The sequence below is a fragment of the Quercus suber genome, unplaced genomic scaffold (genome assembly GCF_002906115.3).
Source record: "Quercus suber isolate HL8 unplaced genomic scaffold, Cork oak 2.0 scaffold_237, whole genome shotgun sequence".
In the NCBI taxonomy this organism is placed as follows: domain Eukaryota; kingdom Viridiplantae; phylum Streptophyta; class Magnoliopsida; order Fagales; family Fagaceae; genus Quercus; species Quercus suber.
Window position 1 is genome coordinate 20104 of NW_027069694.1, and position 14289 is coordinate 34392.

Consider the following 14289-nt stretch of genomic DNA (forward strand, 5'->3'; position numbering starts at 1 on the left):
ATTACAACTTAAATACCCACAAAAACAAAATTCCCTCAACTAGAATGAATTGAATGTAAGAAAATTTGACACAAAATTAGTCAACAATCTAAGATTCGAACAAAATGGTTACATTTTTTTTTTATTTTTTTGAAAAACAAAATTCACTCAACTAGAATGAATTGAATGTAAGAAAATTTGACACGAAATTAGCTAGCAATCTAAGATTCGAACAAAATAGTTACATTTTTTTTTTTTTTGAAATTAGCAGATGTGTACTAAGGTGTTAAAGTTAAATTATGTCCCTATCCTATATGCCTTATTTACATTAAATATTTTACACAGTTTCGAAACCACAAGGAAATTTCAACTTATAATGCTAGTGAGCTGTAAAGCCTCTTGCCTAGTCATACCGAATTGTTGGTTAACAAACAACAAAGCCTCATTTCAACCTCAGCCCTGTCAAATTCGCTTAAGGGAGAGAAGAACAGATCCACAAAGCAACCTCATAAAACTCATGACTGGAGGCTAGTTTCTTAGGCCTTTCAAATTCACTTAAGGGAGAAGAGAACAGATTCTTTAAGCAATCTTATAGAGGCCTAATTTAAGATTTTTGTTTTTTAGATAGGAGACAAAAGCTATAAAACAGGTTGCGTACGTAGGTTTGTTTCGGTAAGTAAGAGATTAGTATCTATGCAAACTCAAAAATGAAAATAACGTTAGGGAAATTCTCAGAATCCAATAACGTTATTGATACTCTGATTGTGACGTTAACTGTTTTTGCATAGCCATGATGAAAAATAATCTCACATGTGGAACAACTTAACTAAACTTTACCAAACATCAGGACGACTTATTGTACTCGTTTTGTTACTTTACCAAACATCTTGAGTTTGAAAAGTCTAAAAGATTCTTAGTTTGAAAATTTTCAAGGCTTGGCCCGGAATAGTCTAAGAGCAAATAAAGTACATAGATCATAGATGTGCCGATTCTTTTTGCCTCTTCCTGTCAACTGAATCTGTACATTACCAAAAAGAATCACGCATCGTTAGATTTTCTAAATTCTTGGTATTGGTCATATTCAAAGCTTTTGAATTTTCGTAGCAACTAGTAAGATAAGTGGGCAAGAAAAAAACTTATCTATATCTCTGTTATAAGGAGAATTTTAGTTCAAATTGTGGATTGCTAACTGCATTAATATTGAAACAGACAAGGATACAACTAACCTTGTGTGGCGGCTTCACCAATTTTCGTTTCTTAGCTCTTCCTAAGTCTATAAATACGTCACTACCTCTAATTTTCAAAGTCTCACAGAGAAAATTATTGAAAGGATAATATCTCATTGCTACAAAATGTCTCTAATAATGAAATTTTTATTTCCGCAAATTTTAGGGCTTTTGATCTTGGATGGTCTCCTGCATTGCCAAGGTTTGGCTCGTCATACTTTTGTGGTACGTATTTGTTGTTTTCTATGAAAATAGATATGCATGCATGTCTGTAGCATAATAAATGACCAGCTTGGAAACAAAAATAATATATGCTCTATATAAACTCATTCGTAGTGACACTATGCTTAAGTGATGTGGTGGTAAGGGCAATTTAAAGATTAACTAGACTTAGTCGGTCAATTGCATTTGAGAGAGGGACACATATGTTGCAAACATGCTTGCAGGCAAGTAGCAAGGTAGACTTTCTCCTCCTATTCCCAGCTAGCTGGGACTTAACAAAAAGGCATCTATTCTCACACATGGTTGTACACATTACACATTTTATGTCTTAAAATGTAAACATTTATAAAAATTGTTGACGTTATGCGTAAATTATGGACGTGTGTATGGAGTATAAATTAACGAGTGTCTGAGAACAATTTTCCTTAGAAGAAAAGGTAATATACACCTTACATGTTATTGTTTTCTTTTTATATATATATATATATATATTTTTTTTTTTTTTTTGAGAGTAAACTTACGTGAAGAAATTAAAGTCTTTCTTAATAATTAATTTGATACAATAAATGGGGAAAGGGATTCAAATTTCAAACCGTGTGTAACCATATGAATAAAATCAGATAATACCAATATGAACAGCAAGCCTGTTGGCAAAGGCATTAAAGTTAGAATCACTTCTTTTTCGTTTTTTGGGTTCTTTTAGAATCCAGTGCTTTTTTCTTCTTTGTTTTTTTATCTTTTCCTCATCATTTTGGATCTTGAGAGCTTTTCCACTATTATAAACTACAGCCCCAAGTTTTTTTTTTTTTTTTTTTTGGAATGTGTAGTTAATTTTTTTTTATATATATTATATATATAAGGACCAAAAGATCTTGCGGCCCCAGCCTACTTAGAACAATGAGTTGTACAGTTCAACCTTGGCCCAAATCAATAAAAGAGTATAACTTTCGTCACCATCAAGGAGAACTCACAACCACAATATTTTTCTTGGTACCATTTTTTAAAGAAAAATTAATTAAAAATTATTTTTATTAAATAGGTTGAATGAGTTACAATTTTATCATTTGGTTTTGTTAAATAATTTGTTCACTTGTTGTTGTTTGGTCTTGTTTTATTTTTGTTTGGTTTATGTTTGTTGTTATTTGGGCTATTATTGTTGTTATTTAAGCTTTTTTATTTTTTTTAAAAAGGATTGAGGATTATGTTTGAATGGCAAAATTAATTTTGGAGTAATGCTATGTTCACAATATTTTTACAATAAATATTATGCAAAAGACTTTTATTGGTGGGTAAAAAAGAAATATCAGGATTGGGCTCAACTTAGAATTAGTACATATTGGATTTGTTGTCAACTTATTGTGAAAATGTTGTAAATGTAGTAGCTCTAATTTTCGTTGAAACCAAATTAATTCTTAAGTTAGTGTGTTCAATATTTTCTTTAGGGTGGTCAGAATAAATTAGTTTAACATTTTTTTTTTGGCAAGTATATATGTACATTTTTTGCAAGTCAGGGTGGTCTTGTGACCACCTCAGCTTGCATGTAGACCCACCACTATTTAAATATTAATTATGTGAACAATGATGCTATTAATATTTACAGATTTTACGTTCCTCCAAAAAAAATTACAAATTTTACAACATATAATTTATAAAATAATATATCACCAATTACAAAAAGTAATTCTAACATTCATTTATTATATTTTTCACCAATCACATTCATTTTCAAATACATTTATCAATGTTTTCGATGTAGTAGCTTCTAGAATATTCCTTATGTGAGTTTAATTAATGTTTGCTTTAAAAGATAAATATGCAGCATAATGACAAATTAATTGCCACTAAAGGACGTCATGCGCACATCCTTAGGTAAGCATTAAAAAAGCANTCCCATGGTTATACTTTCGTCACCAGCTTCCCTAAAAAGACACCACAATCATATTAAGATATCTCCTCTTTTTGTATTTGTTGCAATACCCACATTTCTAAATTTTTTTACATTACATACAACACAATGCACCATCGAAGCATAAAGTAAAGATTGAATGCAAAAGAGAAGCTGAAATATTAATAAATAAATAAATAAAAAATAGACAAAAGTATGATGTATGTCATAGTGATGGCAGCATAGTACAAAGACCATCACAATTACATGTTCTTCAAAGCTACTAGCAATGATAGCAAACAAAATGATAGCAAACAAAATAAAATAATAAAAAAAGAAAAGTAAACAAAAGGCAGAGGATATAAAAATGATAGCAAGCCAAGTGATCAACTAAATATAGGAATGCTAGAATTTGGACAAGATAGCGATATTTTAAAATGAATAAAGGAAAATAATCAAGAGAAATGGTAAACATATGGAGGATATCAAAACCTTCACACTAAGGGAACTTCTTGGTGGTGAGTGGTGACATGAAAACACTAGGTGGTCATCCTAATTAGTACCTGGCTTTAACCCTTACCACCTGTCCTTAGCCCTCACTCCAAATCCACTCAAAACTTTCTCTAGGTTATTAATAAACCTTTGTCTACATGTCTTCTTTTTTATTTATTTTTTGAAACCTAGAACCAACATGAAGACCAATCATTGAGGGTTTGAGCAACTCTTGTAGGTTACTTACCAGCCAAAATAAGTGTAGGACCCAATAGACGGGCTTTTGCAAAATGAACTGATGTGAATTGAAATAAGATTCGAAAACACGATCTCTTGTTCTGAATCTTTTGACAATAACACTGTATATCATCACTCCTTTGGCTTTGAGTTGATAGGAAGGTGATAAATTAATCATTTAATTTTTATTATTACATTTTGAACAAATTTCCTACTCGGGTGCATTGGATGTTAAAGCAGATGGAGTGGCGTGTTAGAATGAAGATGATTGACTTTTTTGAACATGTTTAAGTAAAATTATTTGTATATGTTTGAATAATGTGCGAAAATATTAGGTTACTGTAGGTCAAGAGGAAATATTCTTCCTTGTTCAACTTGGAATTATTCTTTGAACCACACAAAATCTGTGGGTAGCCAGGGTTATATATACAAGAGATGAATTTGTGAGACATATATACTTACTGCATTTTATATAAGTACTTAAATTTTTTTAGGTGTAACATTGTTAAACAACTTATTTTTCAAAAAGCTAAGCCTCGTTTTATACGTAAGTTTAAACACATGTTTTTAGTTTTTAAACAATATTACACGTATTTCCATTTACTTTTTCACTCACGCGTATTTTAAAAAAATACTGAAAACTATTGTTTAAACACACGTACCAAACGAGCACTAAAAAATAAGTTATAGCTAACTAATACTTATGTCTATAAGAAGCATTAGAGGGAGGGTAACCTTCCAATAGACTATTTGAGGTAAAGAAAATTCCCAATTGTCCTTAAAGCATTCTCATCAACAATTGTAAAAATTTTAGTATTTACAATTTCAAAACATTGTTTTTACAATTTTAACACCTCATTTTACAATATATCAAACATCAAACATTCTATTTTTTTTTTACAACTTCATTTTAATATTCTTTCTTTAATATATTTTAATTCATTTTTTTATTATTTCTCCCTCTCCCTCTTTAAAGAAAGCGGGCCCCACTTGAATAAAAAAATAATATAAGTTTTACAATTTGTGAACAGTGCAGTCTCAAATTTGAGATTGCACTGTTCATCAATGCCAAATATTATGACATTTAAAACATTTGATTAAAGTGATTTTTTAGAATTTGATGTGTCAAATGCCAAGCCAAATATTTGGCATTTGACACACTTGATGGGAATGCTCTTATGCCCTCAAGCAACAAAGATCATTAATTCACGGGTTATATATGTATATATGTTTGTGCATTTATTTATGTCACTCAAGCCTTAGTGACAAAATTTGAGGGGAAACTTTGGCAAAGTATTTGAAGTTCATAGCACATGAAAGAGCAAAAGAAAAGCAATTCGCATTGTTTTACCCCTTACCCCAAGCCTTTTGCTTGTCCTTTGGGGCCACACAAGTCTCATCCTTGGTCCCATATATATACTAGGATTCATTCAATGAATTTCTTCAATTCTTTCTTCCAAAAGAGAGAGAGACATCTTGTAAGCTTGTGTGGAAGTTCCTTTTTTTCAAAGCACGCCCACATAACCCTCTCTCTCTCACTCTCTCTCTCTCTCTCTCTCACACACAAACGTGTTGGTAGATATGGAAAGCACTTCTTTAGTCCCACATTTAGGTGTAATTTAGATATGAAAAGCACTCACTCACCTTATTCTCTAACAGGCTTAAAGTGCTCTTTAGTTAATGTCAAGCCCTTGTTCTTGCAAGTATTATTGCACTCATGAGGAATCATTTTTCTTAACTGGCTTTTGAGGAAGAAAAAGAAAAGGAACACTTAGTGCTGTTGATTTTTGGGGGTTTTGGTTCTCAGATCATAGTATTAGAAAGCCAAAACTCTTTTCTATATATATATTTTTTTGTTGGCATAAATAAGCGTCCACTACTTTCTTTTATTTTATTTTTAGTAATCGTGCTTCCAATTTCTGTTTTCTTTTTCTTTTTTGTTGTAGTGTTTTTCCATTACGTATGTCTTTATATTCATACCATGTCCTAGACACTTAGCACATAGTATCTTCATTTTTTAATTAAATCATATAAAAAGTTAAAAGCAACATCATTTAATAATTACTATTCATTGTGGATTGATTGGTATATAGTATAAACATTTACTACCCTTGTATTGGTACATGTCTAAAGCCCTAGTAGGAGCTAACCACTAAGGGTTTGCTTCCTCTTGGCAGTCCTTTGAAACATCATCTTCTCCAATTTTTTTATCATATGATTAAATAGTGGGCTACACAAGGAAGCCCTCTACCACTCTTCTCTTTGACTTTAATTTTTAGGGATTGAATCCAAAACTTTTGGAAATTGCATCATCTTTACTTCACTTGAAAATTGGTAGCAAACCCTTGTGTAGAGAAGAGTGGTAGAGGGCATCTTCTTTCCAAACATCATCTTCTTTCCAAACTGTTGCCTTATTGAAAGAAGTAAGATAGCAATGAGAGCATCCTCCACTTTAAACTCTTAAACCAAATTTTTTCTTGCAATTTCTACTAAATATTCTTAAATTTTGTTTGGTAACTCTATCAAAAATTTATTCTATAGTTTTCAAGGCATAAGAAAGCAATTTGCTCCTCTCTTTTTTATACTTATTTGTTAATGTTGATTTGTAGTAGATTCAAAAAAAAAAAAATCTTCCTTATAAATAATTTAAAATGAGAATTGTTCAAATCCTTCAATTTATTAGGCATTCTAAATTTTCATTCTTGCGGAAAAATCAATTGGACCCACAAACAAACTCGTCAAGGCAATCTAAAGAATCTTTTCCTCCTATTCACCCCTCCTCCTCATTTCCTTCTTCTTTCTTTGACCTCTTCCTCGTCTTCTCCCCCCTCTTTCATCGTGGATGTAACCATATCAATTGATCAACAAACATTGCCTTTCAAACGATAAGTTCATAGTAAAATTTGTATGATTATATGAACTTTACTGATATGAATATCATTCTCATCTATAATTCTTTAAAATTCGGTCTCATTTTAGAAACTTCTTATTTTATCTTTATAAATAGAAATAAAAATAAAATAAACAAACTTTAATTTTGTTTTTTTTAACCTAATGAAGTATTTAGAATTCCTTAATGGTTTTATTTGCTTTGGAGGAAATTTTTGCATTTTTGTATGTTTGGTATATTGAAAAATACATAGGGTTAACAAAAAATAAATGTAATATCGCAAAAAATGTTTTCATATATATATATATATATATATATGTATGTATGTATGTATGTATATATATACTTCCCAATAATTTTTATCATTTGAGCCCACAAATGTCCCAAATAATAATAATAATTTTTCCATGTGGAGTTTGTTTTTATGAATGAAAATTTTTGTTCATATAATTAATATTTCTCAAATTCAATTATATTTCCAGAAAATCCTTCCTAGAAAACCAGTCATTTTCTCGAAGAAAAAGGTGAGGGGGGGGGGGGGGGAATGCAAATAATCCTCAAATATTTTTAATTCATCACACATACAAGACAATACCATAATAATTGTAAGAAATTTCATTAAATAAAAGAAATGAGATGTTAACCAATGCTTTAGGACATTAGTTTATGAGTTATTTTTAAAAACATTTTATTGGGAGATAAAATAATAATGTTATTGACGACTTTTTATATGCCCCATGAAAGTAGTGTCAAAATTTTCTTATTATAGTTTATTAACAATTACCTTAAGGGGATTCATTAATATTACCCATAAAATACATTATGACTATTATTTTTATATTAGTAAGTTAACATTAGATTTTGAATCAATCTTCATCAAAAAAATAAAAAGATTTTGAATCAATGACCTTATCATACTCTCTTTAATGAGGAAGACGGTGTTGTTTGAAGTTCGAACCATAACATAACTCGTTCGTGAAGCGAGATTTTCCAACTTCCACACATATATGACTTACTTTTGTGCTATCTTGACATGTACACTCCTTCTCTTAGTAGTTGAGGTGAGAAAAGTTTGGGGGAACAAATATTCCACCATGTTTCCTTTTTCTCTACTTAATAAGGAAATTTAACCACAACTAAACAAATCGCAAACAGTGATCACAGATTAATCATGCTATACCCTTCACACATCTCTTACAGATTTAGATAACTAAAATATATACAAAGGAAATTAAAGTAACACAAATTTGAAAGCAAAGTTGGAAGTCCTGCGAAGAATTGGGAAATGTAAAGAATTGAATTCTAGATTTTACTTTCGGAAAAGGAGGGTAAATATATATAAAAGATAGAAACCAAAAGAGCCATATAGATGTTGACACATAAAAAAGGAAGCCAGCTTGCCTATCAAATCATCCCTAGTCACATCACACGTTAAGTCCAAAATGTCAAACAAATTCTTATCACCGTCCAAACCCTGCTCATCGTTGACCAATGCACAGTATCCTCAGACAATCAAAGAAAGAATCCAGAATTATTACTCACTACACTACACACAACACTACACTTCTCGGGAAAAGTGTGACGTTCTTGATCTCTTGCCATTTTGGAAGGGAATTTGATCTGTTCCTCGATCGAGTCATGTGGTGCACCCCAAAGGGTCCAAATGTACTAGGGATGGAACCCATCCTGGGAGATTACTGGATTAGGGTGAGTCCAAAAACATTTACCTCTTTTGATAGAAATAGGCATATCAGGCTATCAGCTTCTTTTAAAATTATTTAACCCTTAGTAAATTGATTGTAAATTATTGTGAGGAGTAGGATTCTTTGTTTTTGGAAGGACCGCAAAAGTCATGATGCAACCATTCTAAGAGATATCATTGTCAAAAATGGTTTATCTTGACGAGTTCACCGATGAGGTGATGATACTCTAATGATAAAATTAGTTTTGACTTTTCAAAGTAATAATGTAACTTTTTGAAAAATTTTCATTCAACTCACCAACTCAATGAAATTGATTCATCACAATCTTGACAGGTTCGTCGATGAGGTGATAATACTCTAATGATAAAATTAGTTTTGACTTTCCAGAATAATAATGTAACTTTTTGAGTAAGAAAGTTCATTCGACTCGCCAACTCAATGAAATTGATTCATCACAACCTAACCGGACGCCTCAATGAAATTTATTTCATTACTTTTTATTTTTGTATTTTGAGAATTAATTTTGATGAATTTGAAATTTAGAATATGATTTAGGCATATTATGTGAATTGTAATAATATATAAAAAAAATAACTGTTTAAATGGTTTATGAAAGTTCAATTTTTACAAAAAGAACATGAAACAACCCTCTCCAACCCAACCAATGCACACCTTTATTTATGAGTTGTGAGATATCATACATCTTTCTTTTAGTTAGTCATCTTTTATATTTGCGAAATCAACCCCAATGTCTTGCTTTCTCTGAGTGATTTTGATGTTTATCAACCCAATTTGGAGACATCTAGGTTGCAATTGGGTAGCTCAATGTTTTGACCTACCTTAGAAGGAGAGGAACATATCACATTGCATCCTTTCTCTACCCCAAATCAACCCCCAAAGCTTTACTTTTTCCAATTGATTTTGATGTTTGTCAACCCAATTTGGTGACATGTAGGTTGCAATTGGGTAGCTTGATGTTTTGACCTACCTTAGAAGGAGAGGAACATATCACACTGCATTAAACCAATCAAAGGCTGTTGGTATTAATGTTAGGGAGATAAACACCTTGGAGAGACTCATTGAGTAGTTAATATAACATATAAGAATGCACTAAACCCAAAAGACCTACGCCCTAATGAGTATGAGCTCAATTATGTTATATTAACCATTTTTTTATAATTATTCAATGTGAGAATTCACTCACACATATACACCGTACAATCTCCCTCTCACATGTGTACAATCTTCCTCACCCTTTCACATGTGTGTCTCATTGAGTGGTTAATATAACATATAGAAACACACTTAATTAATCTAATAATCTCCCTCACCCTCTCACATGTAGGTCTCATGTGTACAATCTTCCTTACCCTTTCACATATGGGTCTCATTGAGTGGTTAATATAACATATAGAAACACACTTAATTAATCCAACAATCTCCCTCACCATCTCACATGTGGGTCTCATTGAGTAGTTAATATAAAATATAAAAACACTTTTAACCCAAAAAGCCTAAGCCCTAAGCCCTAATTGGCACTTAACCCAAAAGGCCTAAGCCCTAATAAGTATGAGCTCAACTATGTTATATTAACTATTCATTTTTTTTCTTAATTATTCAATGTGAGAGTTCACTCACATGTATACACCCAATAATCTCTCTCTCACATGTGTACAATCTCCCTTACCCTTTCACATGTATGTCTTATTGAGTAATTAATACAATATATAGAAACACACTTAATTAATCCAACAATCTCCCTCACCCTCTCACATATGGATCTCATTGAGTAGTTAATATAACATGTTTCAAATGTGGGTCTGATTGAGTAGTTAATATAAAATATAGAAACACACTTAACCTAAAAGGCCTAAGCCCTAAGCTCTAATGGGAATTACCTCAATTATGTTAACTCAAAAGGCCTAAGTCCTAAGTCCTAAGCCCTAATGTAATAAGTTCAATTATGTTATATTAACTATTCATTATTTTCATCATTGTTTAATATGGAGCTTCACTCACACGTCTATACACAAAAGTTAGTGTGAAACAAATGTGGAGATGATTATTGTTCTACACAACTAACACTTCTTTTAGGTAAAAAATCTAATGACATGGTGAAACCGAAGAGATAGACTCAGTTAAATGACAGTAATCTGCCATTGTTAGTAACTTTAATTAGTCTCATTCTTCGTGCCATTGAGATCTATCTTTAGAATTATAATGTTTTTCTTGTTGTAAACAGTAAACTGATATGTTCTACCATTTAAGGATTTTCTCAATGTTCCTAAATTAGTTGTGTTCGTTTAGTCGGATGAAAAACATTCATGTTGGTTTGATGGCTTCGCTTATCACTTCCTTTCTATTTCTACCATACACGGACTAAAATATAGAATAATGGAAATTACAAAAATTGATATATAAAAAAATAAAATAAAATAAAAAAGGCATAAAAATTTGTGGTTATGCGCTACCATAGGCATGGACCTACTACTCCACGAAGCAATCAACTTTCTATCAGCATCTTCCATTTTCTTTTTCCCCTCTCGAATTTGGTTTAATACTTCACATGATTTCCCCAGTCTCTCACGTTTCGGACTTTTATATAGTATGAAATTTTCAAACTCTTTCTTTCTTTCTCTATCTAGGATTTCTAATTAATAAGGTATTGTTCAAGACAACTTCTATGGTGAATTGGGGTGTTCAAGACAACTTCTATGGTGAATTGGGGGTGTTTAAGTCACCATCACTTGGTTATTTTACTTAAGGTTTAGGCAAAGTGACTATAATTTGGAGAAAAAAAAGGGGGTAAAGTAACTTGAAGTATTGAAAATGAAATGGGAATTATTTAAATAATAATTAATACCTAATAATTTATTACTAATGGATAAATTTTTTATTATATTTTTCTCTCTTTTTTTTTTGGTAAAACGACATAATTTAATTTTCTAGCTTTATAAACAAGGATATTTTTGACGAAGTTATAGTTACTTTGACTTTGCTTAACATTTCGCCGTAAAATAGGACCCACCATTGAGTTAAAAATATTTCATAAAATGCATGCACAGTGGTACTGGTATTATCATACTCGAAGAGATGGAGAGTGAGAGAAGAAAATGATTTTCCTTTCCCTTGTTTCGCAGAAAGAGGAGATTGAAAAGTAATATCTCAATATATATGCCCTTACAAAAATTAGTTTTAAAAAAATCAAACTCTCCCTTCCCAAATTCAATTTTCAATAAGTTTATAATTTACAAAAGAAAAACTACAATTATTAAAATGTCAAGTTGTTATTATTAATAACAAAAAATAATAATAATATTAGTTATGAACTTATATGAGAATTAATAAAACCTTACTAAGTTAACTATTGTGAAAAAATGCTATAAAAATTATTGTTTTTGTCATATTACTCCTCACTTATTAGAAAAATTGGTTTGATAGGTAAATTCCTTTCCCCTCCTCTAGCTCCTTTTACCATTTCAACCCAACAAGAGATTTCTATTTTCTTCTCTCTCTTTATCTTATTTCACTCCATCCACCCAAAAATCTTATCAAACAGATTCAATGGAAATTAGGATGTCAAAAAAGAAAGGATCAAAATTAATGGGATGCACTTCCTTCATCAAATAGACATCCAAAAAGTACAAGTCAAAATCAAGTTTTTCCTTTATTTATTTATATATTTATAGATAAAAGCAAGTGTAGATTCAATATTGCTCTCACCTTAAATATTCTCTAATAGTTATGTTGTGGCATAATGTAAAATCCCCCTTTTTTGGGTAAGTAAAACCCAGCAAGCTAAATGATCTTAGGTTTTCTTATGCTTTCATTAGTCTAATCCTATAATCACATGAATCTTTTTCTGTGTTTTCCATCAAAATCACACTGTCAAATTAATCAGGAATAATATGTCAAAATTGGAAAAGAATGAAATGATAGAAAGTAACATTGATGATGTAAGCAGTAACTGCCACAAAGAAGCCCACATATGCAAATATTCTTTTTCACTCTCTCTCTCTCTCTCTCTCAATCAATGATTATCATAATGAATGGTCTTATTTATAACTAAGTTTAGGCTTAGCTTAATGATTCTAAGTTTAGGCTATATCTACTTATCTAGTTTCTCCAAATATTCATCTGACTTTTTTGTTCTTCTTATGTTTCATTAATAAGTTTCATGATTCAGACAGTTCATCCTCCGTGGGCACTGAAATGAGCAAAAATTTGCTTCCCTTTCTTTTTAACCCTAGGGAGCAGACAGCACTTGACTAGGATCTTGGGTCATATTGTAGTGTAGTACTAGGGAATAGCTAGCTATTATGATTATGATGTTTAATTTGCTTAGTTCATTAAGAAAAATTATTATTGTTTAAAGGGATTTATAGGGCTGCAAATTCTGTGGAGTGGGGTGCTCTAGGTAGTGCTTCATTTAGTAGTTACAATGTGGCTTTGTGAGAGTGATCACCACTGAGCATCTAGCTGCCACTCTACAGAGATAGTTCACAGCTCAGATGTCAACTTATATAATTGGAAATTGTACAGTAACTCAAATCACTAATCCTAAACATGTGAATAAAACCTAGTAACCTAGTACATATAGAATTGGTTTTTGAGAAAACCTACTAACCTACTATATATAGATAAAGATGCATAGAAATATATTTTGAACAGTCCAAAAGCAGGAAAGTAAAAAAGCTGTATGACTCTACGATGCTTTTGGTCAGCTTATTTACTGTCAGTCTAATTATTTCAAAATAAAATGATTTTAACAAATAAACTTATTTACTTAAAAGTGAGATCAACAGTGATTTTATCAAATAAATTGATTTATTTCAGATATAAATATATCAGGGGAAAAAAAGTAACAGAGAGAAAAAGAAAACTGAATAATTGGAGACAAGACAAGAATTATCATAAGATTAAATCAGAAATAATTAATCAATTATTTGAATCCAAATAAATCAGTGACAAAGCGTGCTGTTAAACAGTGCTACAATCAAGACTTTTAAAATGAAAATTGAATGCAAGAAATGAAGATAGTCAATGAAAACTTGCATTATTACTCAATCTTATTTGATGTATAGTAGTACAAGCAATTATTTCACATCCCAACACCGTTAGAATACCAACTAATAATCCACGTATGTTTGCATATAAGACATAGAAACCAAAATCACTGTATAATTTGAGTGAGATAGGTTGACAATTATTGTTTGAGCACCGCTTTCTACTCTTGTACCTCTCAACCCCAGCGATCTTAGATGGATAGTAATTTCTTAATTTCTGGATCTGAAAGCCATTAATTGTGCGTGTCTCTTCAAAGTGAAGCATATTTGAGTGATTCAATTTGTCAAAGTTCCAAAATAACAAAATAAAATGAATAGATAAATGATGGTTTATGCGCTTATAAATTATTAACTTTACTCGTTTCACCAACAAGTGGTTGGACTTTTCATTAAATTACATGTTACTACTTACCACCAAAGTCTTTAAACACTGTTGGTGGATTTGAATTCATTGGCCAAAAGTATACTTTTTTATTTCTTATAATTCAATGATTCGGAGAGAGATTTGGACCATAGATGTTTAGTTGAAAATATCAAATAATACCAACTAATTAAATTACAAAACTTTTGACTTACCCTAAGTCTACAT